The sequence below is a fragment of the Pseudophryne corroboree genome, chromosome 1 (genome assembly GCF_028390025.1).
Source record: "Pseudophryne corroboree isolate aPseCor3 chromosome 1, aPseCor3.hap2, whole genome shotgun sequence".
Lineage (NCBI taxonomy): Eukaryota > Metazoa > Chordata > Amphibia > Anura > Myobatrachidae > Pseudophryne > Pseudophryne corroboree.
In genome coordinates, this window is record NC_086444.1 from 801,131,260 (window position 1) to 801,156,981 (window position 25,722).

The 25,722-nt window shown below is 41.0% G+C and overlaps 2 long non-coding RNA genes across 2 annotated transcripts; both read left to right on the forward strand.

Moving 5' to 3' along the window:
* Nucleotides 1–10,276: 10,276 nt before the first annotated feature.
* On the forward strand, nt 10,277–11,818 carry LOC134948182 (uncharacterized). Its single transcript, XR_010182931.1, has 3 exons — nt 10,277–10,340; nt 10,414–10,532; nt 10,761–11,818. It is a non-coding gene; the product is annotated as an uncharacterized LOC134948182 (long non-coding RNA).
* A 3,618-nt stretch (nt 11,819–15,436) lies between these two features.
* LOC134948231 (uncharacterized) lies at nt 15,437–16,154 on the forward strand. Its single transcript, XR_010182936.1, has 3 exons — nt 15,437–15,500; nt 15,574–15,692; nt 15,921–16,154. It is a non-coding gene; the product is annotated as an uncharacterized LOC134948231 (long non-coding RNA).
* Nucleotides 16,155–25,722: the final 9,568 nt, after the last annotated feature.

Below are 25,722 nucleotides of genomic sequence, written 5' to 3' on the forward strand. Positions count from 1 at the left end.
GACTGAAAAGCGTCGCTCGCCCCTGTGTAAAATTGCTTAGTTTTGTGTGAAATTACTTGGCGCGTGCGCCCTGCGGCCCATACGCATGCACAGAACAGCCAATTTTTAGCCTGAACGCTGTGCTGCGAAAAACGGCAGCAAGCGATCAACTCGGAATGACCTCCATGGTTTTGTCCATCTGCTAACAAATTTGTTGCTACGATTAGGTCTGAATTATGCCCTCTGTTTACATATAGAAATATATATATATATATATATATATATATTATATATATATATATAAAAAAGAACAATGGAAAGCATGATCATCCAACCTCAAACATGATTAGTGAATGCGAACAGCAATCAGTGAGCGCAAGCTGCAAATTTTGAACCAAAAATTGGAATTGATGTCGGTTGCCATTTATACTATTAACATGTTTATAGCCATTGAACTTGTAAATTTTACTGAAATTTCCAGCATCTCAAACAATAATAAAAATAATAAATCTAACTTTATTAATTTCTGACATCTGGAAGCTGATGGTCTAAAAACTGATTTTATCTGCATCATTCTGTACTGGGTTTTAGTTTACGATTACTGCCATTTAATGGTCTTGCGCAGTGTCTTTGGAGTCTTAGTAGATAACAATCTACCAGCACAGTGGTAATCCTAATTGACAGAAAATACTGTTCTGTAATAAGGGATTAACCAGTAGTCTTCTCTTCTAATTAGAGGGGCGGGTATGTGACACCATTCTAATTGCACCTGAAAGCTTTTTTTACTGATAAGTCAATTGTCCAATACTTGAGTAGTCAGATCTCTGATGTATTAGACTATAAATTAGTTTGCTCATTATACCTAAGATGTTACAAATAAATTCTATGCAATATTACAAAGTTTATGTTTTTGCTCTGTACATATATAAACAATGTTCTTGTAATTGAACAGTTGATGTTAAACGTTAATATTATGTAAGAAAAACTAATTGATAAAATCCTGAAAAAGTTACTTGGTGCATTATAAAGTTACACTTGGATCCCAGCCTATTCAATATAATCTCTCCCCAGGTCACTGTATACCCAATATATTAATCTTTTTCCTATTATAATATTTCCAGAATGTAATGCCATATTCAGCTAATTTTGTTGCCTGGTATTTTATTACACTAATTGTTTGTTATACTTCTAATATTGTGCTTGTACAGTTTAATGTATTTCTGTAATTGAAACATTTTACGAACAATTTACAGTACAGTATTAAAAACATAGTGAAATTAATTTCTTCTGCATGCCACTATCACTGCTCTTTAAATGTAATCTATTTCATACTAATCCTCTGCCGAATTATTTTAATTGTTTCTTTTTGGAAGTATTTTAGGTTATTGTAAAAAGACATATAGTATAGCACTATATAGAGATCAGAGACCATAAATGTGATAATTAAATAAAAATTTGATTGCCACATATAACATTCCCACAATTAACAAACACCCATCTCATGCAATGCAATTGACCATATGCGTTTTCCATAATGCATTCTTGTGCAAATAGAATTTTGGCATTTGCTATGTGGAATTAAAAAAAATAACTTTCAATGGCATGGTGTCACTGTGGTTAGCATTGTTAACTCTAAGCACTGGACCCATGTAATCAGTGTATTTCATGTTTTTTTTCCTCTGTGTGCTTTGGGTTTTAAAATATGTGTTATAGAGAATTTAGACTGCAAGCTCCACAGGGGCAAAGATGTGACTGACTAAACATTCACTGCAGAGTGTGACACTATCTAAATCAAGGTTAATTATAATAATAATAATAATAATAATAATAATAATAATAATTTTATATACAGTGCATTAGCCTTTTCAGATGAACTGACAGCATATTTATAAATTAGGATTTCTGGTAAAAGTCATATGTTTGCTGCACATGTGTCAGGTCACCTCTGTTCCTTTATTTTATATTGTACTGTATCTCCTTACTGTTTCAGCTTTTATTATTTACCAGAGGAGTTTATAGAGCATGTAAGATTAAGTCAATAATATCTTCTATTCAGACACCTTTTATACAAAAGGTAGGTAGTACCAGTTGCACAAATTGCAAATAAACTTTTAAATTAAATGTTGAGGTTTTTTTCAATTTTCAATTTTTGTGGTGTAAATGAATCTATCTGAATATGACTACATGCACCATATAGCATGAACATTGAACACCATTTTGGATATAAACAGAAAATTATTAAAACAGAAGTGTAGGCCTACTTTATTGTTTGAGGTCTTTTTATAATGGCTTTTATTAGTATATGCCAATTAGATACATTTCCAAAGTTAGAGTATGTTATTGATAGACCACAAAATATGCAAACGTGCATCAGATTTAGGGCCTAATTCTGAGTTGATCGCAGCAGCAAATTTGTTAGCAGTTGGGCAAAACCATGTGCACTGCAGGAGGGGCAGATATAACATGTGCAGAGAGAGTTAGATTTGGGTGGGGTGTATTCAAACTGAAATCTAAATTGCAGTGTAAAAATAAAGCAGCCAGTATTTACCCTGCACAGAAACAAAATAGCCCACCCAAATCTAACTCTCTCTGCAAATGTTATATCTGCCCCCCATGCAGTGCACATGGTTTTGCCCAATTGCTAACAAACTTGCTGCTGCGATCAACTCAGAATTGCCCCCTTAGTTCTGATTACTGCGTGTATATACTTGCATGCCCCGTTTTCCTCACCTCTGTATGTATGCTCTGCTCACTGTGTGTACTGGATATCAGGCCCAAAATACAATGCTCATGAAGGGAAAAGTAAAAACATTCATTCACAGTTTTAGGGGGAATTCAATTAGCCGCTGTAATTTTTTCCAACAAAAAAATTGCCCTTTTTTTTGCCCAAATATTTACCTATTTTTTATGTGAAAACATACAGGTTCAGGGATAAGTTTCCAGATCCATGTGTTTTTGCGATCACAGCTGCAAACAAAATGGCACTTTTTGCAGATTTTGTATCTCCTGCCTCCCAGCAGGTGAAACAATGTCCTTGATTATGCTGGCTATTGTCATCAACTGAATTACACCACTTAATATGCTCACTTTTTGGAGAAACTCATGGAGTCTCATTTTTGTGTCTTAAATAACTCATCACAGTAAGGTAACAATGGAACAGTCATTATATTGTGTTTTACATTTAGGTGCTTATTCAGACTTGAGAGCAAAGCAAAAAAATGAGTTTTTGCACCTGGTGATACCATGTTGCTCAGGACTCTGTGGGCAGCACTATTGCCTCCCCACAACCCTTGCTTCTGGCTTGCCATGTTCCTGGAAAGGATCGCTGCTGCAGCCTCACCAGAGTGTCTATTAGATGCTCCAGACAGGCATCCTGCTGTTACCGGTGCTGCCAGCTCTGCCTCCTCTGTGCAACCTCATGATGTCATTCACGCAACATCATGATGTCACACAGGGGGCGGGCTGGCACAAGGCACATATTAGCCCTCTTACAGAGCTACCATGCTGCGCTAAAAGGTGTCCATATATGTTTTTCTTGCATGCAGGGTAAACACTGGCTGCTTACAAATGCTGGACAGCTTTATTGTTATACTGCAAGTTGGACTTCAGCTAAGACACACTACTAACATATCTAACTCTCTCTGCAGAAAGTAAATTTGCCCCACCTACAGTGCAACATAATTTAGCCCCTTAGTGTTTTTTAGACAATGGTCTCTTTGAACCTATAAAATACTCATCATATAAAGTGAAATGATTGGTGCAAAAAACATCCCATGGTAACATAGTGCAAATCTCTCTCACCTCCAATAATGTATGAAGATCAAGGTCTTTCATCGGTGACAAAAATCAAGGTGCATTTATTTTTTTGAAGTGAGGCTGTACAGCCTGTACTGTATGCAGGGCTGCCACCAGAAATTGTGGGGCTCGGGACTGACAAAACAGGCAGCCCCCCCCCCCCCCCCCACCAAACACACACGTTATACACTTGCGCCAGGCAGAGCACATTATATACTTTGTGCCAGGCAGAGCACGTTATACACTTTGCGCCAGGCAGAGCACGTTATGCACTTTGCGCCAGGCAGAGGACATTATGCACTTTGCGCCAGGCAGAGCACTGAGACACATTGCACCATGTATTGCACCAGGTATTGCACTGAGACACATTGCACCATGTAAAGCACTGAGACACATTGCACCAGGTATTGCACTGAGACACATTGCACCAGGTATTGCACTGAGACACATTGCACCAGGTATTGCACTGAGACATACTGCACCATGTAAAGCACTGAGACACATTGCACCAAGTAGAGCACTGAGACACATTGCACCATGTAAAACACTGAGACACATTGCACCATGTAAAGCACTGAGACACATTGCACCAGGTATTGCACTGAGACACATTGCACCAGGTATTGCACTGAGACACATTGCACCAGGTATTGCACTGAGACATACTGCACCATGTAAAGCACTGAGACACATTGCACCAAGTAGAGCACTGAGACACATTGCACCATGTAAAACACTGAGACACATTGCACCATGTAAAACACTGAGACAAATTGCACCGTGTAAAACACTAAGACACATTGTACCATGTAAAGCACTGAGACACATTGCACCAAGTATTGTTGAGCCAGCCCCGGACCCACTTCTCAGAGTCACAAACACACAACAGATACTTACCTTTCCAAATCCGTCCTGAGATTCCTCTCTGCCACGCTGTCTGCTCTTGGCCTCCTGTCCCTAGCTCTTCGCAGCTCCTCTTCACTGACGCGGCGTGACGTCATGACGTCACACCGTGCCGCATCCAGATAGAAAAAACTTTATCAAACAGCAAGCTGCAGCTTGCTGAGTGATTTTGACTGGCGGCGCGCAGCGGCAGGGGTAGCGGCAGCGGGTGGGTGGCGTACGGGAATGTCTGTAGCAGCCGCGGTCAGTGTCACTGGCGGCGGCCGCCGCCGGGAATAGCCACGGCTGTCTGTTTGAGCAGCCCAGGCCCTCCACTCTGTCAGAGTGGCCGTGCCCTGGACAACAGTACACAGGGTACCCCGTTGATGGCGGCCCTGACTGTATGTACACCATCTAGCTCCATAATATAGTAACAAATTGCACAGAACACTAGAATTTCAGTTCTTGGATAAATATTCATATACGTTAAACTGGTACTGAAGCAGTTACTGACCCTCCAGAGTATATATAATTTACCATGCAGTGTTGTGTCTGCAAGATTTCTCCTACAGCCCTGGTTTGGAAACATATTAATCTATTTACATTTGAAGGGGGAACCAAACGGTGACAACATGCATCCTCCGCTCAACATTCACATGGCAAGTGGGCCAAGCAGCTGTTTTACTGTGATTACGGAAAGAAAAATAATCTTTCATAAACTGTCACTGCCTTCAACTGAAAGACAAAAAAAAAGCAGCGTGAAAACATATGGCAAAGGCCTCTTTCTAATTTCTGCATTAAAAATGTGACAACTGGTTTGGAAACTTTACTTTATTCTTACAAGGCAAGAATTTGCTTTTGATTTACATTGTCTAAATAGTCTAAAGTACAAGTGCCTCCAGCTAGCAGTCAGCTTAGGCTTCTACGTCCATCTTCTGGGTGCCACCTGCTAAGGTGAGCAGTCTGGTAAAGCCTGGACACATAATGTATGGGTGGCCTTTTGTTTATTTCAGACAAAAGGAAAAATCCTCAGGATTACTTGAAGATATCATGTAACACACAAGATGGAGTTCCTTTTATTCTCTTCTAAAACATATTGTGTTTCCCTTGGGCAGAAACACGAAAGTACAGCCAATCTTTGGAGGGCAACCTCTATTAAAGATTTATGCAAGTCTGAATTATTTGGCCTTAAACTACTTTTTGTGAGGGAGGGGCATTTTCTCTACAAATTCTGGCTGATCTAGATGGTTATCACTGGTAATCCGTGGCTTAGATGCAGAGCCTCTAAATGGTTTCAGTTAAATGAAGGATGTTACTGTTGATTATTTTGACTTTATATTTCTTCCTTAAAAGCTGTCACCAAAATTCTTCCTGAAGCGCTATTTCCCTTTTGTCTCTTTGACGGTACATTAAACTTCATGTTATTTCAGCTCGACAGCTTTCTTAGAGAACAGAGTATTTCACGAATTTTGCATACTTTTTACCTTAAAAAATATCCATTAAAATAAACAATTTGCACTGGAGGATGAGTGCATTTAGTGTTGGGTAATTTTGTATGACTGTGGAGAATTCACTCAGTCTCAATTTATCATTTCCTGGTGGCATTCACCATTTTTTTAAATTAATATGTCGGTCCTTCTCTGATTATGCACAAATGTTCTGATTTCAGTAAATAACACAATATGAAAAATAAATGAAATCATAGTATTTCTTCTGGCATATCCCTTTAGGTTGCTTGGATAATTACTGTTTACGGAAAGATCAGATTTACCAAATTAATTTAATTTATACTTTTTTATTCCATACTATTGTAGATACAGAAAAGAAAATCATGCATATTAGTATTCATAGTTTGATTTTTTTGTTTTTTTATTGGGGTGGGGGGGGGGATTTACAGTGTAGGCGTGTCAAATGTAAGAGTAAACTTTTCCAAATGGAAGACAACATAAAAAAGCATGTATGCAAAATAAACAGCATAAAAAAATATGACTGCATATGCCCTAGTTCATACAATACCAAAACATTACACTGTCCACATATTCTTACATTATATCTTATGGTAACAATTTCACATTGCTCTTTTATAATCATGGCAAAACTGAAGATAGGACAAGGATAGTTGCTTAATTGATAGATTCATTAGATATTATCGGCCATAAGTGAGTAACAATTTTTTGCATTCAGACTCAGTTTTATTAACTGTAGTAAATTCGGTACAGTATTGTTTGGGAAGCTATAAAGTATGACCCGTAGAGGATTTTACCTATGGGCTGCAGGGTTGCTGCCCCCTCAGTAAAATCTGCTATGCCTAGCTAAGCCATCAGTCCTATCTGGCTTCTATGGGCTGCAGCTGATGCAGTCCATAGAAGACAGCCTGTTCAGTAGTGCCAGAGTTAAGCCATGCCCCTGCTTCTACCGGACCTAAGTCCTGCCACCCGGTGACATCATCCATCAATCACAGAGACTGCAGCCAGGAGGAGACCAGATCTACATTAATATGCCCCAGTTCTTATTATGGAACATTATAGTGCCCTCCATGTTACAATAAGATGATCAGATTTTGATAAGTACAATGCCCTTCATCTCATATTGCGCTACATTATAGTGGCCTCCAGTTCAAATGATGCCACATTACAGTACCTCCTTACCATTATAACATCCACTACACACACCCCTCGCTGAAAATGTAATGTCACACAATTCAAGCTAGCCAATGGGTCAGACCCAATTATTTAACAGGCAAATCTGGGAAATTGGTGTGCAACTTATAACTTGGTTCTAGGCCCCCTAAGCCTCTGGGACCCATAGCAATGGTACCCCTTGACTTCTAATATGATATCCCCATTATTTACAGTTAGATATGTGCACAGATACCCCGAGTTTTAGTTTTTGTCCTAATCCTTCTTTTGGTTTTGATTTTGGCAAACGTTTTGGTTTGGATTCAGTTTTTGGTTCCGTTAAAAATCTATAAAATAAAAATCTATAATCATTGCTAAAAATGGATGAACACTGCTAAAATCATGTCATTTTTGCAATCAAAAACCCAAAATGTGGATTTAAATTCCAACCTGTGTGAAGATCAGAATCGGGATTTGTTTCAGATCAGATCTGCTTGGGAGATCCGGATAGGTTTTGCTTTGGTTCAGATCTACAAAATTTGAGTGGATTCTGACTATTGGAGAACTGAACAAAATATCTATATTTGCAGTAGGACGTGCATTATGCTACTTGAAAATAGTTGCAGCAATTATGTTAGGTATGACGCGTTTCTTTGCTTAACTTGTCCTAGTATGTAGGATAAAGCTATTCACAGGGAAGTCATCTATACATAAAATACGTAACACCTTCTGTGTATATAGAACTAGAGATCTCTCTTCTGTAGTCTTCTACTTTGTAGTTGTACAAACAATTTACAATTAAGTAGCACTGATAGTTTTCCCTAAGGCAGTGGATGTGTAATATACAGGTTTTAACAAGAATATAATTGAGTTATATATATATGTATATATATATATATATATATATATACCACAACAACCACCTAGGTGGAAGGTGCACTCACGCCCAGAAATTAGTCTCTGAAGTCACTTGTAAATTCAGTATATTTTTATTCGGGTTCACTGTTGATGCCGTATTTCATCGACGTTTCGGTCCTTATGCGGACCTTTATCAAGATTGGCACTTAAATCACCTATACAATCAGAAACAGTTACAATTAATATGTATAAGAACCCAGATTTATTCAACACCAACACCACCAGTGCCTCCCAGGCCCTGAAGACTGTCACAAAAACCAGAAAACGTATTAAAAAGCTGTTTTTTTATATATGTAAAAAAGAGATACTTGGAAATAATCCACGTGTGATGAAAGAGACACCTCCACCGTTAGGACTATCTGTTTAGATAGGCAAATGATTACCTGGACGGCAAGCCAGATCACTCAGATGTGTGGAATGGCCTTCAAAGTTGGCAACATGCCTGATCACATAATGAAGTTAAAAAGCCTATAACGTAGGGGAAGCTGCAAGGCGTAGTCACCTATTAGATAAATAACAGAGTAACTACACCATAAGAAAATACACTAACAACGTCATTTTGGAAAAGTGCCCATGTGGGTTATGTTATGTCGGACTAACCGCGCGTCCCTTTCGCGACAGGATGGCAAACCATCGGTCATCCATACACACGGCCCTCAATTTGGGCTTTTCTGACAAACCGGTAGCACGGCACTTTTTGTCAGTTAGACATCAAGTATCTGCCCTGAAGTGTCAGCTGATTGACTGGGTGCCGCCACCTGTTAGTGGAGGCGATCGCACCTTGTTACTTAAACAGAAGGAAAGCTTTTGGATACACAAACTCAATACAGTGTCACCAAAGGGCCTCAATGAGGCCAACCCCCTTAATATTTTTCTTTAGAATTTTATTTTGCCATAGTTGATTGGATACCTTGGAACACACTTTGTATGTTTCAGGGACATAGGGCACTGTGATACAATCAGCACATACAGGCTGGGTTTCGATTTGTGTTTTATGTGTTTTATGTGTTTTTTATGTGTTTTATATGTTCTATGTTCTATGTTTTATTTTTTTCATTTTTGTATGTTCTTTTTATGTATAGAGATTAAGAAAGTAAGGACAGTTATTTATACGTCCTTGCTTATGTTTTTTATATATATTTTTCTGTTGTTTCCCGGAGCCTTCCCAGGTCCTATACTAGTCACGAGGGTCCACCAATTTCAATGACCACACCACCCACTATTCCCTTTTATTATTTAAAATCTTTTATTACATTATACCAATGTATTACTATAAAGATATTACACTCACATCAGTATTCAATTTGCCTTTGTTGATCAGATATATGTTAGTTTGTATGCGTAGGGTGAGTTGTGGTCATTTGATCTGGTGCCCTCTTATGTCATTTTTGACATTTTTGACATTTCATATTATGGATCATTATTTACATTTGCACTCTTTTTCTTCTGTGGTGATTGACAGGCTACACATAGGTTAATCCAGGATTATACGTGAGGAGACCTCCGGTATACCTCCGAGTCCCTGTGAGCTATGAGTGAACCTGTACATTGATGATTCCACCTGGGGGAGTGTTCATTCTCTGAGAACACCCCCCTCTAGGTTGTACACCTCCTTTAAACATTAGCCAGTGGATAAGCCTAATTACGGTTCTTTCCGCGAGTGGAACGCAGAGACTTCCGGCCAGCGCCACTTCCGCGGAATGGAACGCATGGTGTTCCGGTCGGTGGAACGCAAAAGACGCGTCTCCGGCAGTTGCCCTTCTAAATCGTTAAAATACACTCATTTAAGTAGCCGTGCGTTAGCGATAGCCACTGCCTGTCCTGTGAACCCTGTAACGTTTTTTCCAGTTGGTCTGAGTTAGTTATCTGAGAGGTGATCAGTTAATGAGAGACTGGGTTTATACTAATCTCCCTAATTGGCACTTCCTGTGGTTGATCCTTAAATAGTGCTCAGCTGAGGCTGAACTTTATGCAGCTTCCATTTGGCTCTGGACACTTGAGCAGTGAGTATGGTTCTCCTGCAGCTCCCTTCTGACACATGATTACGGTTGGTGATTATTTTTTCCTGTTGTGCCTCCTTACAGACTGAGTGTCTGACACATGTACAGAGCCCACAAGCTGCCATGAGCTATTTCTACATGTAACTAGGTATGATCTTTTCCAAAATGACGTTGTTAGTGTATTTTCTTATGGTGTAGTTACTCTGTTATTTATCTAATAGGTGACTACGCCTTGCAGCTTCCCCTACGTTATAGGCTTTTTAACTTCATTATGTGATCAGGCATGTTGCCAACTTTGAAGGCCATTCCACACATCTGAGTGATCTGGCTTGCCGTCCAGGTAATCATTTGCCTATCTAAACAGATAGTCCTAACGGTGGAGGTGTCTCTTTCATCACACGTGGATTATTTCCAAGTATCTCTTTTTTACATATATAAAAAAACAGCTTTTTAATACGTTTTCTGGTTTTTGTGACAGTCTTCAGGGCCTGGGAGGCACTGGTGGTGTTGGTGTTGAATAAATCTGGGTTCTTATACATATTAATTGTAACTGTTTCTGATTGTATAGGTGATTTAAGTGCCAATCTTGATAAAGGTCCGCATAAGGACCGAAACGTCGATGAAATACGGCATCAACAGTGAACCCGAATAAAAATATACTGAATTTACAAGTGACTTCAGAGACTAATTTCTGGGCGTGAGTGCACCTTCCACCTAGGTGGTTGTTGTGGTATATTGGTGGCCTCTCAGGTCATTAGGAGCACCCGCCGTCGTTATTACTTTTGATGAGAGTGCAGGATCTTCCAAGACTACATTTGTTCGAACTACTATACGCAGTTCCTACTTCCTGACACCCATCCAACATACCGGATTGGACTTCCTCACCGATCACCACCTTTATTTCCGGGAACCTTACATGTTTTGTTTGTCATGTTTAGTATGTTATTAATCTAATTGCTATACCTGTTTGAGTTTTCCAGTCTAAAGAGTGTTATGACTCAGAGCGGGGTATATTTGTTGGACGATGGCCTACTGGCCAAAGCTGAAACTGGTATAGTTTCATTTACGGATGAGGACACTGAAAAATTACTATTCGATAAATTAGAGTTTGAGGCCTTACCAGCCGAAACCCCTGTGGATTTGTTTTACAAAGTGCTTAAACACAGACAAAAAGAGGTTGATTTGACTTTACATGGTCAATTTTTGTCGGAATACCTCAGGAGAAAACAAATCCCCCGGGGTTTCCGTATCTCTAACGTTCCAACATTGGGTAGAAACAACCCTGTCTTCTGCAGCCGGTGGTGTGGAGTATTGAACAAATGTTCGCTTGACCTCATGACCCTGGTAGTGGAGGAAGTTGGCATTGAGTTAAAGAAATTATCTACTGAAGTGGATATTACCATCAAATCTCACACCACCGTGCTGCAGAATGACAAAACCCAAAATTGGATCGAACGTCTACAGACACAGGTGGACACTTATAAACGTGATCTAATTTCTTTCAAACGAAAAAAATTGTCCACTGTAACTAACGACTACCAAACGCATACTGTATACCGCTGGTTACTTGGAAACAATACTAGTGAACGTCAGAATAGACAATACACTAGGCGAAGGGCCCAACCGTTTGCCCATGAATTTGTTTCCTCCGCCTCTACCTCAGACACCGATTATTACGAAGGGAACAACGACTCCACTCGTTTTTTAGATCGAGGAGGAGAGGCCTCCTCTACCCGTTCCAGGGTTCTCAGAAGCGGCACAGACCGCACCCGAGGAGAGGGGGGTACCAAGAGAAGAGGGAGGAGGAGACAGTAGGTGACAATGTCTTTAATCTATCTAGCGTAGAACTGAGTCCAGCGGAAACTAAACTTCTTGCCCGAGGTTTATCTTTCGTCCCCACATGCAGAATTAATTCATTCCAACAAACTATAGATCAGTACAAATTTGGCCGCTCCCTCCGTCTGCGGGAGTTCTTTGCTAACAAATCCACTAACAAAGAGATACCTCAATTCAGACCCAAATCGACATTCGATCCTCCATCCTCCAATCCCAGCATCAAAACCTATTTACGGTTAGTCCAAAGAGACTCTGAGAGCTCACCCCCCAAAAGGATGTTTGATAACCTGTCCATAGCCGAGAGGAAAGCATTAAAAACTTTAAAGGATTCTCCCCATATAGTCATCCGCCCGGCGGATAAGGGAGGAGCAATAGTCGTCCAAGATTGGACTGACTATGACATGGAGATCAACCGACAATTAGCAGATGACATGACCTATCAGAAATTAACCACCAATCCGGTTCCTAAAATTAAATCTAAAATCGATCAATTTCTGAAGTTAGGTTTTGAGCAGGGCTACATAAGTGAAGACACATTAAAATATTTGACCATCAATTCACCCAGGTGTCCCATCCTATACACTCTGCCCAAAATTCATAAGACATTAGTTCACCCTCCCGGCAGACCCATTATTGCCGCGGAAGGCTCTCTGTTACAGCCAATTGCTGTCTTTATTGACAGTATCCTACAGCCTTTGGTATTAAAAACTGATAGCTATTTAAAGGACACTGGGGATTTCCTCACACATCTACGGACATTTACCCATCTTAGTGAAGGCACTCTTCTGGCCACTATGGATGTGGGGTCCCTTTATACCGTTATACCACACCACTTAGGTTTGGATGTTATACGTCAATTTCTTTCCAACAGCCCCTGCAAAGATTACCCCACTGAGTTTGTGTTGGAACTGACCTCATTGGTTCTTACGTGTAACCACTTTATGTATAAAAATGATTATTTTCTTCAAATCGCCGGAACCGCGATGGGGTCTAATTTGGCCCCCGCCTACGCTAATCTGTTCATGGCGCACTATGAACATACGTACCTGTTACCTAGGTATGGGCACAAGATTGCCTTCTTTAAACGGTACATTGATGACGTCTTCTTGCTGTGGGAGGGCACCGAGTCTGAGTTTCTTGACATGGTGAACCAATTGAATGCTTTGGATAATCCTATCAAGTTCACATACACAGTATCGGCCACTAACATCACTTTCCTGGATGTCAGTATCACCAGAAATGGTGACCGACTGGACACCTCGTTGTACCGTAAACCCACTGACCGCAATCTGACCTTGCATGCTAGCAGCCATCATCCCCCAGCCCTTAAAGAAGGATTGCCCATATCCCAGTACCTCAGAGCCATGAGGATCAATTCCAACGCAGCACTCAAAGATCAACAATGTAACGAGATCACTTCTCGCTTTCTGGAGCGAGGGTACACTAGCAGTGTACTTACTCGCTGTCTCAATAAAGCGAACAGCATTTTTCATGGACAACAGGTTAAAAACCCCATTCGTAACAATCGGATGATTTGTTCCACTCAGTATGATGGTTCCACAAGTGCAACCAGAAAGGCCCTACGGAAACATTGGCCAATAATAGCCACCGACAACAGTTTGCCTTTTCTTAAAACACCTGCTCCTATGGTTGCATACAAACGAGGGGCCAACCTAAAGCAATTACTAATGAGACCCACGATTTTCCCTGAACAGAACACATCTCAAATCCAGCTTATGCAAGCCAAACCTGGCAGTTTTTCCTGCGGGGGGTGCACAACGTGCAGATCTATGATCACTGGTCCTTTTTTGTATCACCCACACACAGGGAAAAAAATCTTCATCAGATATCATCTCCACTGTCGACTGGATCATGTCGTCTACCTTCTAAAGTGCCCATGTGGGTTATGTTATGTCGGACTAACCGCGCGTCCCTTTCGCGACAGGATGGCAAACCATCGGTCATCCATACACACGGCCCTCAATGTGGGCTTTTCTGACAAACCGGTAGCACGGCACTTTTTGTCAGTTAGACATCAAGTATCTGCCCTGAAGTGTCAGCTGATTGACTGGGTGCCGCCACCTGTTAGTGGAGGCGATCGCACCTTGTTACTTAAACAGAAGGAAAGCTTTTGGATACACAAACTCAATACAGTGTCACCAAAGGGCCTCAATGAGGCCAACCCCCTTAATATTTTTCTTTAGAATTTTATTTTGCCATAGTTGATTGGATACCTTGGAACACACTTTGTATGTTTCAGGGACATAGGGCACTGTGATACAATCAGCACATACAGGCTGGGTTTCGATTTGTGTTTTATGTGTTTTATGTGTTTTTTATGTGTTTTATATGTTCTATGTTCTATGTTTTATTTTTTTCATTTTTGTATGTTCTTTTTATGTATAGAGATTAAGAAAGTAAGGACAGTTATTTATACGTCCTTGCTTATGTTTTTTATATATATTTTTCTGTTGTTTCCCGGAGCCTTCCCAGGTCCTATACTAGTCACGAGGGTCCACCAATTTCAATGACCACACCACCCACTATTCCCTTTTATTATTTAAAATCTTTTATTACATTATACCAATGTATTACTATAAAGATATTACACTCACATCAGTATTCAATTTGCCTTTGTTGATCAGATATATGTTAGTTTGTATGCGTAGGGTGAGTTGTGGTCATTTGATCTGGTGCCCTCTTATGTCATTTTTGACATTTTTGACATTTCATATTATGGATCATTATTTACATTTGCACTCTTTTTCTTCTGTGGTGATTGACAGGCTACACATAGGTTAATCCAGGATTATACGTGAGGAGACCTCCGGTATACCTCCGAGTCCCTGTGAGCTATGAGTGAACCTGTACATTGATGATTCCACCTGGGGGAGTGTTCATTCTCTGAGAACACCCCCCTCTAGGTTGTACACCTCCTTTAAACATTAGCCAGTGGATAAGCCTAATTACGGTTCTTTCCGCGAGTGGAACGCAGAGACTTCCGGCCAGCGCCACTTCCGCGGAATGGAACGCATGGTGTTCCGGTCGGTGGAACGCAAAAGACGCGTCTCCGGCAGTTGCCCTTCTAAATCGTTAAAATACACTCATTTAAGTAGCCGTGCGTTAGCGATAGCCACTGCCTGTCCTGTGAACCCTGTAACGTTTTTTCCAGTTGGTCTGAGTTAGTTATCTGAGAGGTGATCAGTTAATGAGAGACTGGGTTTATACTAATCTCCCTAATTGGCACTTCCTGTGGTTGATCCTTAAATAGTGCTCAGCTGAGGCTGAACTTTATGCAGCTTCCATTTGGCTCTGGACACTTGAGCAGTGAGTATGGTCCTCCTGCAGCTCCCTTCTGACACATGATTACGGTTGGTGATTATTTTTTCCTGTTGTGCCTCCTTACAGACTGAGTGTCTGACACATGTACAGAGCCCACAAGCTGCCATGAGCTATTTCTACATGTAACTAGGTATGATCTTTTCCAAAATGACGTTGTTAGTGTATTTTCTTATGGTGTAGTTACTCTGTTATTTATCTAATAGGTGACTACGCCTTGCAGCTTCCCCTACGTTATAGGCTTTTTAACTTCATTATGTGATCAGGCATGTTGCCAACTTTGAAGGCCATTCCACACATCTGAGTGATCTGGCTTGCCGTCCAGGTAATCATTTGCCTATCTAAACAGATAGTCCTAACGGTGGAGGTGTCTCTTTCATCACACGTGGATTATTTCCAAGTATCTCTTTTTTACATATATAAAAAAACAGCTTTTTAATACGTTTTCTGGTTTTTGTGACAGTCTTCAGGGCCTGGGAGGCACTGGTGGTGTTGGTGTTGAATAAATCTGGGTTCTTATACATATTAATTGTAACTGTTTCTGATTGTATAGGTGATTTAAGTGCCAATCTTGATAAAGGTCCGCATAAGGACCGAAACGTCGATGAAATACGGCATCAACAGTGAACCCGAATAAAAATATACTGAATTTACAAGTGACTTCAGAGACTAATTTCTGGGCGTGAGTGCACCTTCCACCTAGGTGGTTGTTGTGGTATATTGGTGGCCTCTCAGGTCATTAGGAGCACCCGCCGTCGTTATTACTTTTGATGAGAGTGCAGGATCTTCCAAGACTATATATATATATATATATCTCACTGAAAAAAATGAAAAAAATCTGTCAATCCTGCAGTACTGTGAGCTGATGTTTTAGGGAATTGAAAAACAATGAAGGACATTTCTAAAAGAGTTTAGTAGATAGCAACATACATGAATAAACTGTGTATAGAACTTGTAATTTGCACATGGAGCTTTTTTAAGTGGACATATGTTGTGCGGTTCTCTAGAGATTTGAACCCACCCAATTTAGTGGATCCGATCTAAACCCAAAACCTGGTCTGGATCTCCCGAAGAGATCTTATCCGACCCGAGTCCTGGTTAGGAAAATTGCACTGCAGGGAGGGGGGGAATAAAACATGTGCAGATAGAGTTAGATTTGGGCGGGTTATTTTGATTCTGTGCAGAGTAACTGGCTGCTTTATTTTTACACTGCAATTTACTGTAGATTTCAGTTTAAAGTTAAACACACCCCACCCAAACCTAACTCTCACTGCACGTGTAATATCTACCCCCCCCCCCCCCGCAGTGCACATGGTTTTGCTCATTAGAGAACAAATTTACTGCTGTGATCAGGTCTGAATTAGGCTCATAGTTTGATCATGTAGCAAACTTTGAAGTTATTGAAAGGAAAAATGGAGCACTGAAACTCAAAACTGATGTCCAAATTTAATTTGAAGAAGGATAAGAACCTTTGCATTGATGCACACAGTGAAGTCTGTGTCTTGGAACCATTTCCATATCCTGAACTTCATTGGCCATCATTCTCACACGGGATTTGAAACACAGCTTGTCCATCAACTACAGTTTTAGGAACTACTTAAAGGCAACCTACACAGTTATCGACTGCATCCTAGTTACTTTACATTCAATAAAAACTGAATAAAAGTTTAATGATCACATTAGGTTAATCAACTACAGAGTAAATAATGGCAGAGCAAATAATGAGACTCTGGATTGTATTAACATGGATCTGTATAAATATTAGTCATGGGCTTGTTTACCTGTTTGGCATGGATATTATTTGCTTGTCATGTGGTGCTGGGCAGCAGCGCTATATTATTACACTGGACATGGGACTAACTATATGTTGATCATTATACTACTGTACTTGTGCTAATGGGAGCTGTATTCCTTATTATTTATAGAGCTGAATTAATACATTGGTTTGTAGATGTCTAATCAACCAAGTTGCTGTAGGTATCCAGATGATAGATCTACAGTGTCTAGGAAGACAGTCAATAGGTTGACACCATATAGTCAACTCCATTAGGATGACAGGTATAAAATGTCAACATGAAAGGTCAACAGGTACAGAAGGTCGACACACAAATGGTCATTTGGTTTTTGGGGTTTTCACATGTTTTTCTAACATTTGCTTGATTTATTATCCACATGGACTATGATAGCTAATTGCAAATGGGGAGCAAAGCGATCCACCTTGCCTAAAGAATAGTGGGGGTCATTCTGAGTTGATCGTAGCTGTGCTAAATTTAGCACAGTTATGATCATCTTCCATGACATGCGGGGGGACACCCAGCACAGGGCTAGTCCGCCCCGCATGTTCAGTGCCGGCCCCCACGCACAAATACAAAGCATCTCACAGAGGCGATGCCTTTGTATTTGTGGAGTAACTCCCGGCCAGGGCAGCTTCTGCTGCTGGCCGGGAGTTGTGTATCGCTGCCGCTGGCCGCATCGGCTGCATGAGACGTCATGCAGCCGCTGCGGCATGCCCCCCCAACGGTCCGGCCACAACTGCATTGGCCGGACCGCGCCCCCTAAACGGTGGCTTAATCCCGCCGTTCAGCCCCCTCCCGCCCAGCGACCGCCTCTGTCTCAGAGGCGATCGTTGGGCACTGATGACTGCCATGCGCCAGCGCACTGCGGCGCCAGCGAATGCGCAGTTCTGACCCAAACGCTGCACTGCGACAAACTGCAGTGAGCGATCGGGTCGGAATGACCCCCAGTGAGCGAAGCAAGCCTGCAAGGGTCTAGGTTTCTACTGATGGTGGACACAGAACATGAAATATTTGGCCCAAAAACTATTAAAAAAATACGCGTCAACCATTTTTTGTGTCAACCATTGTTTTGTCGACCTTTTACCCTGACGACCTTTTATACAGTACCTGCCAACCTTAACCTGTGTTGACCTTTCATATTTTGACCTTTTGTACCTGTTGACCTTTTGATGTTGACCTATTTACTAGAGATGAGCGGGTTCGGTTCCTCGGAAACCGAACCCGCCCGAACTTCATGTTTTTTTACACGGGGCCGAGCGACTCGGATCTTCCCGCCTTGCTCGGTTAACCCGAGCGCGCCCGAACGTCATCATCCCGCTGTCGGATTCTCGCGAGGCTCGGATTCTATCGCGAGACTCGGATTCTATATAAGGAGCCGCGCGTCGCCGCCATTTTCACACGTGCATTGAGATTCATAGGGAGAGGACGTGGATGGCGTCCTCTCCGTTTATAGAGAAGAGAAGAAGAGAGTGAGACTAGAGTAGAGAGAGACACAGTAGTAATTTTGGGGAGCATTAGGAGGAGTACTACTACTTGCTGAAGTGATAGATAGATAGTGTGACTGTATAATGTATATCTGACTTGTGGGGGAGACACTGACAGTGGGGAGCAGTTAGAGTCTGAGAGCAGGACTCAGGAGTACTACATATAACGTACAGTGCACACTTTTGCGGCCAGAGTGCCACACTGCCATTGTAACCACACTGACCACCAGTATAATATATATTGTGATTGTCTGCTTAGGAGTACTACTTGCAAGTTGCTGATAGTGTGACCAGTGACCTGACCACCAGTTTAATAATCACCACCAGTTTAATATATATATATATATATAATTGTATATAATATATATATATATAATATTGTATACCACCTACCCGTGTTTTTTTTTTTTTCTTCTTCTTTATACATACTACTATAGTAGCTTACTGTAGCAGTCTGCGGTGCTGCTGAGCTGACAGTGTCCAGCAGGTCCGTCATCAGTCATTACATAATAAATATATATACCTGTCCGGCTGCAGTACTAGTGATATTATATATATATATATATATATATATATTAATTTCATCTCATTATCATCCAGTCTATATTAGCAGCAGACACAGTACGGTAGTCCACGGCTGTAGCTACCTCTGTGTCGGCAGTCGCTGGTCCATCCATAATTGTATACCACCTACCCGTGTTTTTTTTTTTTTTTTCTTTCTTCTTCTTTATACATACTACTATAGTAGCTTACTGTAGCAGTCTGCGGTGCTGCTGAGCTTACAGTGTCCTGCAGGTCCGTCATCAGTCATTACATAATAAATATATATACCTGTCCGGCTGCAGTACTAGTGATATTACATATATATATATATATTAATTTCATCTCATTATCATCCAGTCTATATTAGCAGCAGACACAGTATGGTAGTCCACGGCTGTAGCTACCTCTGTGTCGGCAGTCGCTGGTCCATCCATAATTGTATACCACCTACCCGTGTTTTTTTTTTTTCTTTCTTCTTCTTTATACATACTACTATAGTAGCTTACTGTAGCAGTCTGCGGTGCTGCTGAGCTGACAGTGTCCAGCAGGTCCGTCATCAGTCATTACATAATAAATATATATACCTGTCCGGCTGCAGTACTAGTGATATTATATATATATATATATATTAATTTCATCTCATTATCATCCAGTCTATATTAGCAGCAGACACAGTACGGTAGTCCACGGCTGTAGCTACCTCTGTGTCGGCAGTCGCTGGTCCATCCATAATTGTATACCACCTACCCGTGTTTTTTTTTTTTTTTTTCTTCTTCTTTATACATACTACTATAGTAGCTTACTGTAGCAGTCTGCGGTGCTGCTGAGCTGACAGTGTCCAGCAGGTCCGTCATCAGTCATTACATAATAAATATATATACCTGTCCGGCTGCAGTACTAGTGATATTATATATATATATATTAATTTCATCTCATTATCATCCAGTCTATATTAGCAGCAGACACAGTACGGTAGTCCACGGCTGTAGCTACCCCTGTGTCGGCAGTCGCTGGTCCATCCATAATTGTATACCACCTACCCGTGTTTTTTTTTTCTCTTTCTTCTTCTTTATACATACTACTATAGTAGCTTACTGTAGCAGTCTGCGGTGCTGCTGAGCTGACAGTGCCCAGCAGGTCCGTCATCAGTCATTACATAATAAATATATATACCTGTCCGGCTGCAGTACTAGTGATATTATATATATATATATATATTAATTTCATCTCATTATCATCCAGTCTATATTAGCAGCAGACACAGTACGGTAGTCCACGGCTGTAGCTACCTCTGTGTCGGCAGTCGCTGGTCCATCCATAATTGTATACCACCTACCCGTGTTTTTTTTTCTTCTTTCTTTCTTCTTCTTTATACATACTACTATAGTAGCTTACTGTAGCAGTCTGCGGTGCTGCTGAGCTGACAGTGTCCAGCAGGTCCGTCATCAGTCATTACATAATAAATATATATACCTGTCCGGCTGCAGTACTAGTGATATTATATATATATATATATATATATATATTAATTTCATCTCATTATCATCCAGTCTATATTAGCAGCAGACACAGTACGGTAGTCCACGGCTGTAGCTACCTCTGTGTCGGCAGTCGCTGGTCCATCCATAATTGTATACCACCTACCCCTGTTTTTTTCTTTTTCTTTCTTCTTCTTTATACATACTACTATAGTAGCTTACTGTAGCAGTCTGCGGTGCTGCTGAGCTGACAGTGTCCAGCAGGTCCGTCATCAGTCATTACATAATAAATATATATACCTGTCCGGCTGCAGTACTAGTGATATTATATATATATATATATTTTATTAATTTCATCTCATTATCATCCAGTCTATATTAGCAGCAGACACAGTACGGTAGTCCACGGCTGTAGCTACCTCTGTGTCGGCAGTCGCTGGTCCATCCATAATTGTATACCACCTACCCGTGTTTTTTTTTTTTCCTTTCTTCTTCTTTATACATACTACTATAGTAGCTTACTGTAGCAGTCTGCGGTGCTGCTGAGCTGACAGTGTCCAGCAGGTCCGTCATCAGTCATTACATAATAAATATATATACCTGTCCGGCTGCAGTACTAGTGATATTATATATATATATATATATATATATATTAATTTTATCTCATTATTATCCAGTCTATATTAGCAGCAGACACAGTACGGTAGTCCACGGCTCTAGCTACCTCTGTGTCGGCAGTCGCTGGTCCATCCATAATTGTATACCACCTACCCGTGTTTTTTTTTTCTTTCTTCTTCTTTATACATACTACTATAGTAGCTTACTGTAGCAGTCTGCGGTGCTGCTGAGCTGACAGTGTCCAGCAGGTCCGTCATCAGTCATTACATAATAAATATATATACCTGTCCGGCTGCAGTACTAGTGATATTATATATATATATATATATATATATATATATATTAATTTCATCTCATTATTATCCAGTCTATATTAGCAGCAGACACAGTACGGTAGTCCACGGCTGTAGCTACCCCTGTGTCGGCAGTCGCTGGTCCATCCATAATTGTATACCACCTACCCGTGTTTTTTTTTTCTCTTTCTTCTTCTTTATACATACTACTATAGTAGCTTACTGTAGCAGTCTGCGGTGCTGCTGAGCTGACAGTGCCCAGCAGGTCCGTCATCAGTCATTACATAATAAATATATATACCTGTCCGGCTGCAGTACTAGTGATATTATATATATATATATATATTAATTTCATCTCATTATCATCCAGTCTATATTAGCAGCAGACACAGTACGGTAGTCCACGGCTGTAGCTACCTCTGTGTCGGCAGTCGCTGGTCCATCCATAATTGTATACCACCTACCCGTGTTTTTTTTTCTTCTTTCTTTCTTCTTCTTTATACATACTACTATAGTAGCTTACTGTAGCAGTCTGCGGTGCTGCTGAGCTGACAGTGTCCAGCAGGTCCGTCATCAGTCATTACATAATAAATATATATACCTGTCCGGCTGCAGTACTAGTGATATTATATATATATATATATATATATATATTAATTTCATCTCATTATCATCCAGTCTATATTAGCAGCAGACACAGTACGGTAGTCCACGGCTGTAGCTACCTCTGTGTCGGCAGTCGCTGGTCCATCCATAATTGTATACCACCTACCCCTGTTTTTTTCTTTTTCTTTCTTCTTCTTTATACATACTACTATAGTAGCTTACTGTAGCAGTCTGCGGTGCTGCTGAGCTGACAGTGTCCAGCAGGTCCGTCATCAGTCATTACATAATAAATATATATACCTGTCCGGCTGCAGTACTAGTGATATTATATATATATATATATTTTATTAATTTCATCTCATTATCATCCAGTCTATATTAGCAGCAGACACAGTACGGTAGTCCACGGCTGTAGCTACCTCTGTGTCGGCAGTCGCTGGTCCATCCATAATTGTATACCACCTACCCGTGTTTTTTTTTTTTCCTTTCTTCTTCTTTATACATACTACTATAGTAGCTTACTGTAGCAGTCTGCGGTGCTGCTGAGCTGACAGTGTCCAGCAGGTCCGTCATCAGTCATTACATAATAAATATATATACCTGTCCGGCTGCAGTACTAGTGATATTATATATATATATATATATATATATATTAATTTTATCTCATTATTATCCAGTCTATATTAGCAGCAGACACAGTACGGTAGTCCACGGCTCTAGCTACCTCTGTGTCGGCAGTCGCTGGTCCATCCATAATTGTATACCACCTACCCGTGTTTTTTTTTTCTTTCTTCTTCTTTATACATACTACTATAGTAGCTTACTGTAGCAGTCTGCGGTGCTGCTGAGCTGACAGTGTCCAGCAGGTCCGTCATCAGTCATTACATAATAAATATATATACCTGTCCGGCTGCAGTACTAGTGATATTATATATATATATATATATATATATTAATTTCATCTCATTATTATCCAGTCTATATTAGCAGCAGACACAGTACGGTAGTCCACGGCTGTAGCTACCTCTGTGTCGGCAGTCGCTGGTCCATCCATAATTGTATACCACCTTCCCCTGTTTTTTTTTTTTTCTTTCTTCTTCTTTATACATACTACTATAGTAGCTTACTGTAGCAGTCTGCGGTGCTGCTGAGCTGACAGTGTCCAGCAGGTCCGTCATCAGTCATTACATAATAAATATATATACCTGTCCGGCTGCAGTACTAGTGATATTATATATATATATATATATTAATTTCATCTCATTATCATCCAGTCTATATTAGCAGCAGACACAGTACGGTAGTCCACGGCTGTAGCTACCTCTGTGTCGGCAGTCGCTGGTCCATCCATAATTGTATACCACCTACCCGTGTTTTTTTTTTTTTTTCTTTCTTCTTCTTTATACATACTACTATAGTAGCTTACTGTAGCAGTCTGCGGTGCTGCTGAGCTGACAGTGTCCAGCAGGTCCGTCATCAGTCATTACATAATAAATATATATACCTGTCCGGCTGCAGTACTAGTGATATTATATATATATATATATTAATTTCATCTCATTATCATCCAGTCTATATTAGCAGCAGACACAGTACGGTAGTCCACGGCTGTAGCTACCTCTGTGTCGGCAGTCGCTGGTCCATCCATAATTGTATACCACCTACCCGTGTTTTTTTTTTTTTCTTTCTTCTTCTTTATACATACTACTATAGTAGCTTACTGTAGCAGTCTGCGGTGCTGCTGAGCTGACAGTGTCCAGCAGGTCCGTCATCAGTCATTACATAATAAATATATATACCTGTCCGGCTGCAGTACTAGTGATATTATATATATATATATATATATATATTAATTTCATCTCATTATCATCCAGTCTATATTAGCAGCAGACACAGTATGGTAGTCCACGGCTGTAGCTACCTCTGTGTCGGCAGTCGCTGGTCCATCCATAATTGTATACCACCTACCCGTGTTTTTTTTTTTTTTTTCTTTCTTCTTCTTTATACATACTACTATAGTAGCTTACTGTAGCAGTCTGCGGTGCTGCTGAGCTGACAGTGTCCAGCCGGTCCGTCATCAGTCATTACATAATAAATATATATACCTGTCCGGCTGCAGTACTAGTGATATTATATATATATATATATATTAATTTCATCTCATTATCATCCAGTCTATATTAGCAGCAGACACAGTATGGTAGTCCACGGCTGTAGCTACCTCTGTGTCGGCAGTCGCTGGTCCATCCATAAGTATACTAGTATCCATCCATCTCCATTGTTTACCTGAGGTGCCTTTTAGTTGTGCCTATTAAAATATGGAGAACAAAAATGTTGAGGTTCCAAAATTAGGGAAAAATCAAGATCCACTACCACCTCGTGCTGAAGCTGCTGCCACTAGTCATGGCCGAGACGATGAAATGCCAGCAACGTCGTCTGCCAAGGCCGATGCCCAATGTCATAGTACAGAGCATGTAAAATCCAAAACACCAAATATCAGTAAAAAAAGGACTCCAAAATCTAAAATAAAATTGTTGGAGGAGAAGCGTAAACTTGCCAATATGCCATTTACCACACGGAGTGGCAAGGAACGGCTGAGGCCCTGGCCTATGTTCATGGCTAGTGGTTCAGCTTCACATGAGGATGGAAGCACTCAGCCTCTCGCTAGAAAACTGAAAAGACTCAAGCTGGCAAAAGCACCGCAAAGAACTGTGCGTTCTTCGAAATCCCAAATCCACAAGGAGAGTCCAATTGTGTCGGTTGCGATGCCTGACCTTCCCAACACTGGACGTGAAGAGCATGCGCCTTCCACCATTTGCACGCCCCCTGCAAGTGCTGGAAGGAGCACCCGCAGTCCAGTTCCTGATAGTCAGATTGAAGATGTCAGTGTTGAAGTACACCAGGATGAGGAGGATATGGGTGTTGCTGGCGCTGGGGAGGAAATTGACCAGGAGGATTCTGATGGTGAGGTGGTTTGTTTAAGTCAGGCACCCGGGGAGACACCTGTTGTCCGTGGGAGGAATAGGGCCATTGACATGCCTGGTCAAAATACAAAAAAAAATCAGCTCTTCGGTGTGGAAGTATTTCACCAGAAATGCGGACAACATTTGTCAAGCCGTGTGTTGCCTTTGTCAAGCTGTAATAAGTAGGGGTAAGGACGTTAACCACCTCAGAACATCCTCCCTTATACGTCACCTGCAGCGCATTCATCATAAGTCAGTGACAAGTTCAAAAACTTTGGGCGACAGCGGAAGCAGTCCACTGACCAGTAAATCCCTTCCTCTTGTAACCAAGCTCACGCAAACCACCCCACCAACTCCCTCAGTGTCAATTTCCTCCTTCCCCAGGAATGCCAATAGTCCTGCAGGCCTTGTCACTGGCAATTCTGACGAGTCCTCTCCTGCCTGGGATTCCTCCGATGCATCCTTGCGTGTAACGCCTACTGCTGCTGGCGCTGCTGTTGTTGCTGCTGGGAGTCGATGGTCATCCCAGAGGGGAAGTCGTAAGCCCACTTTTACTACTTCCACCAAGCAATTG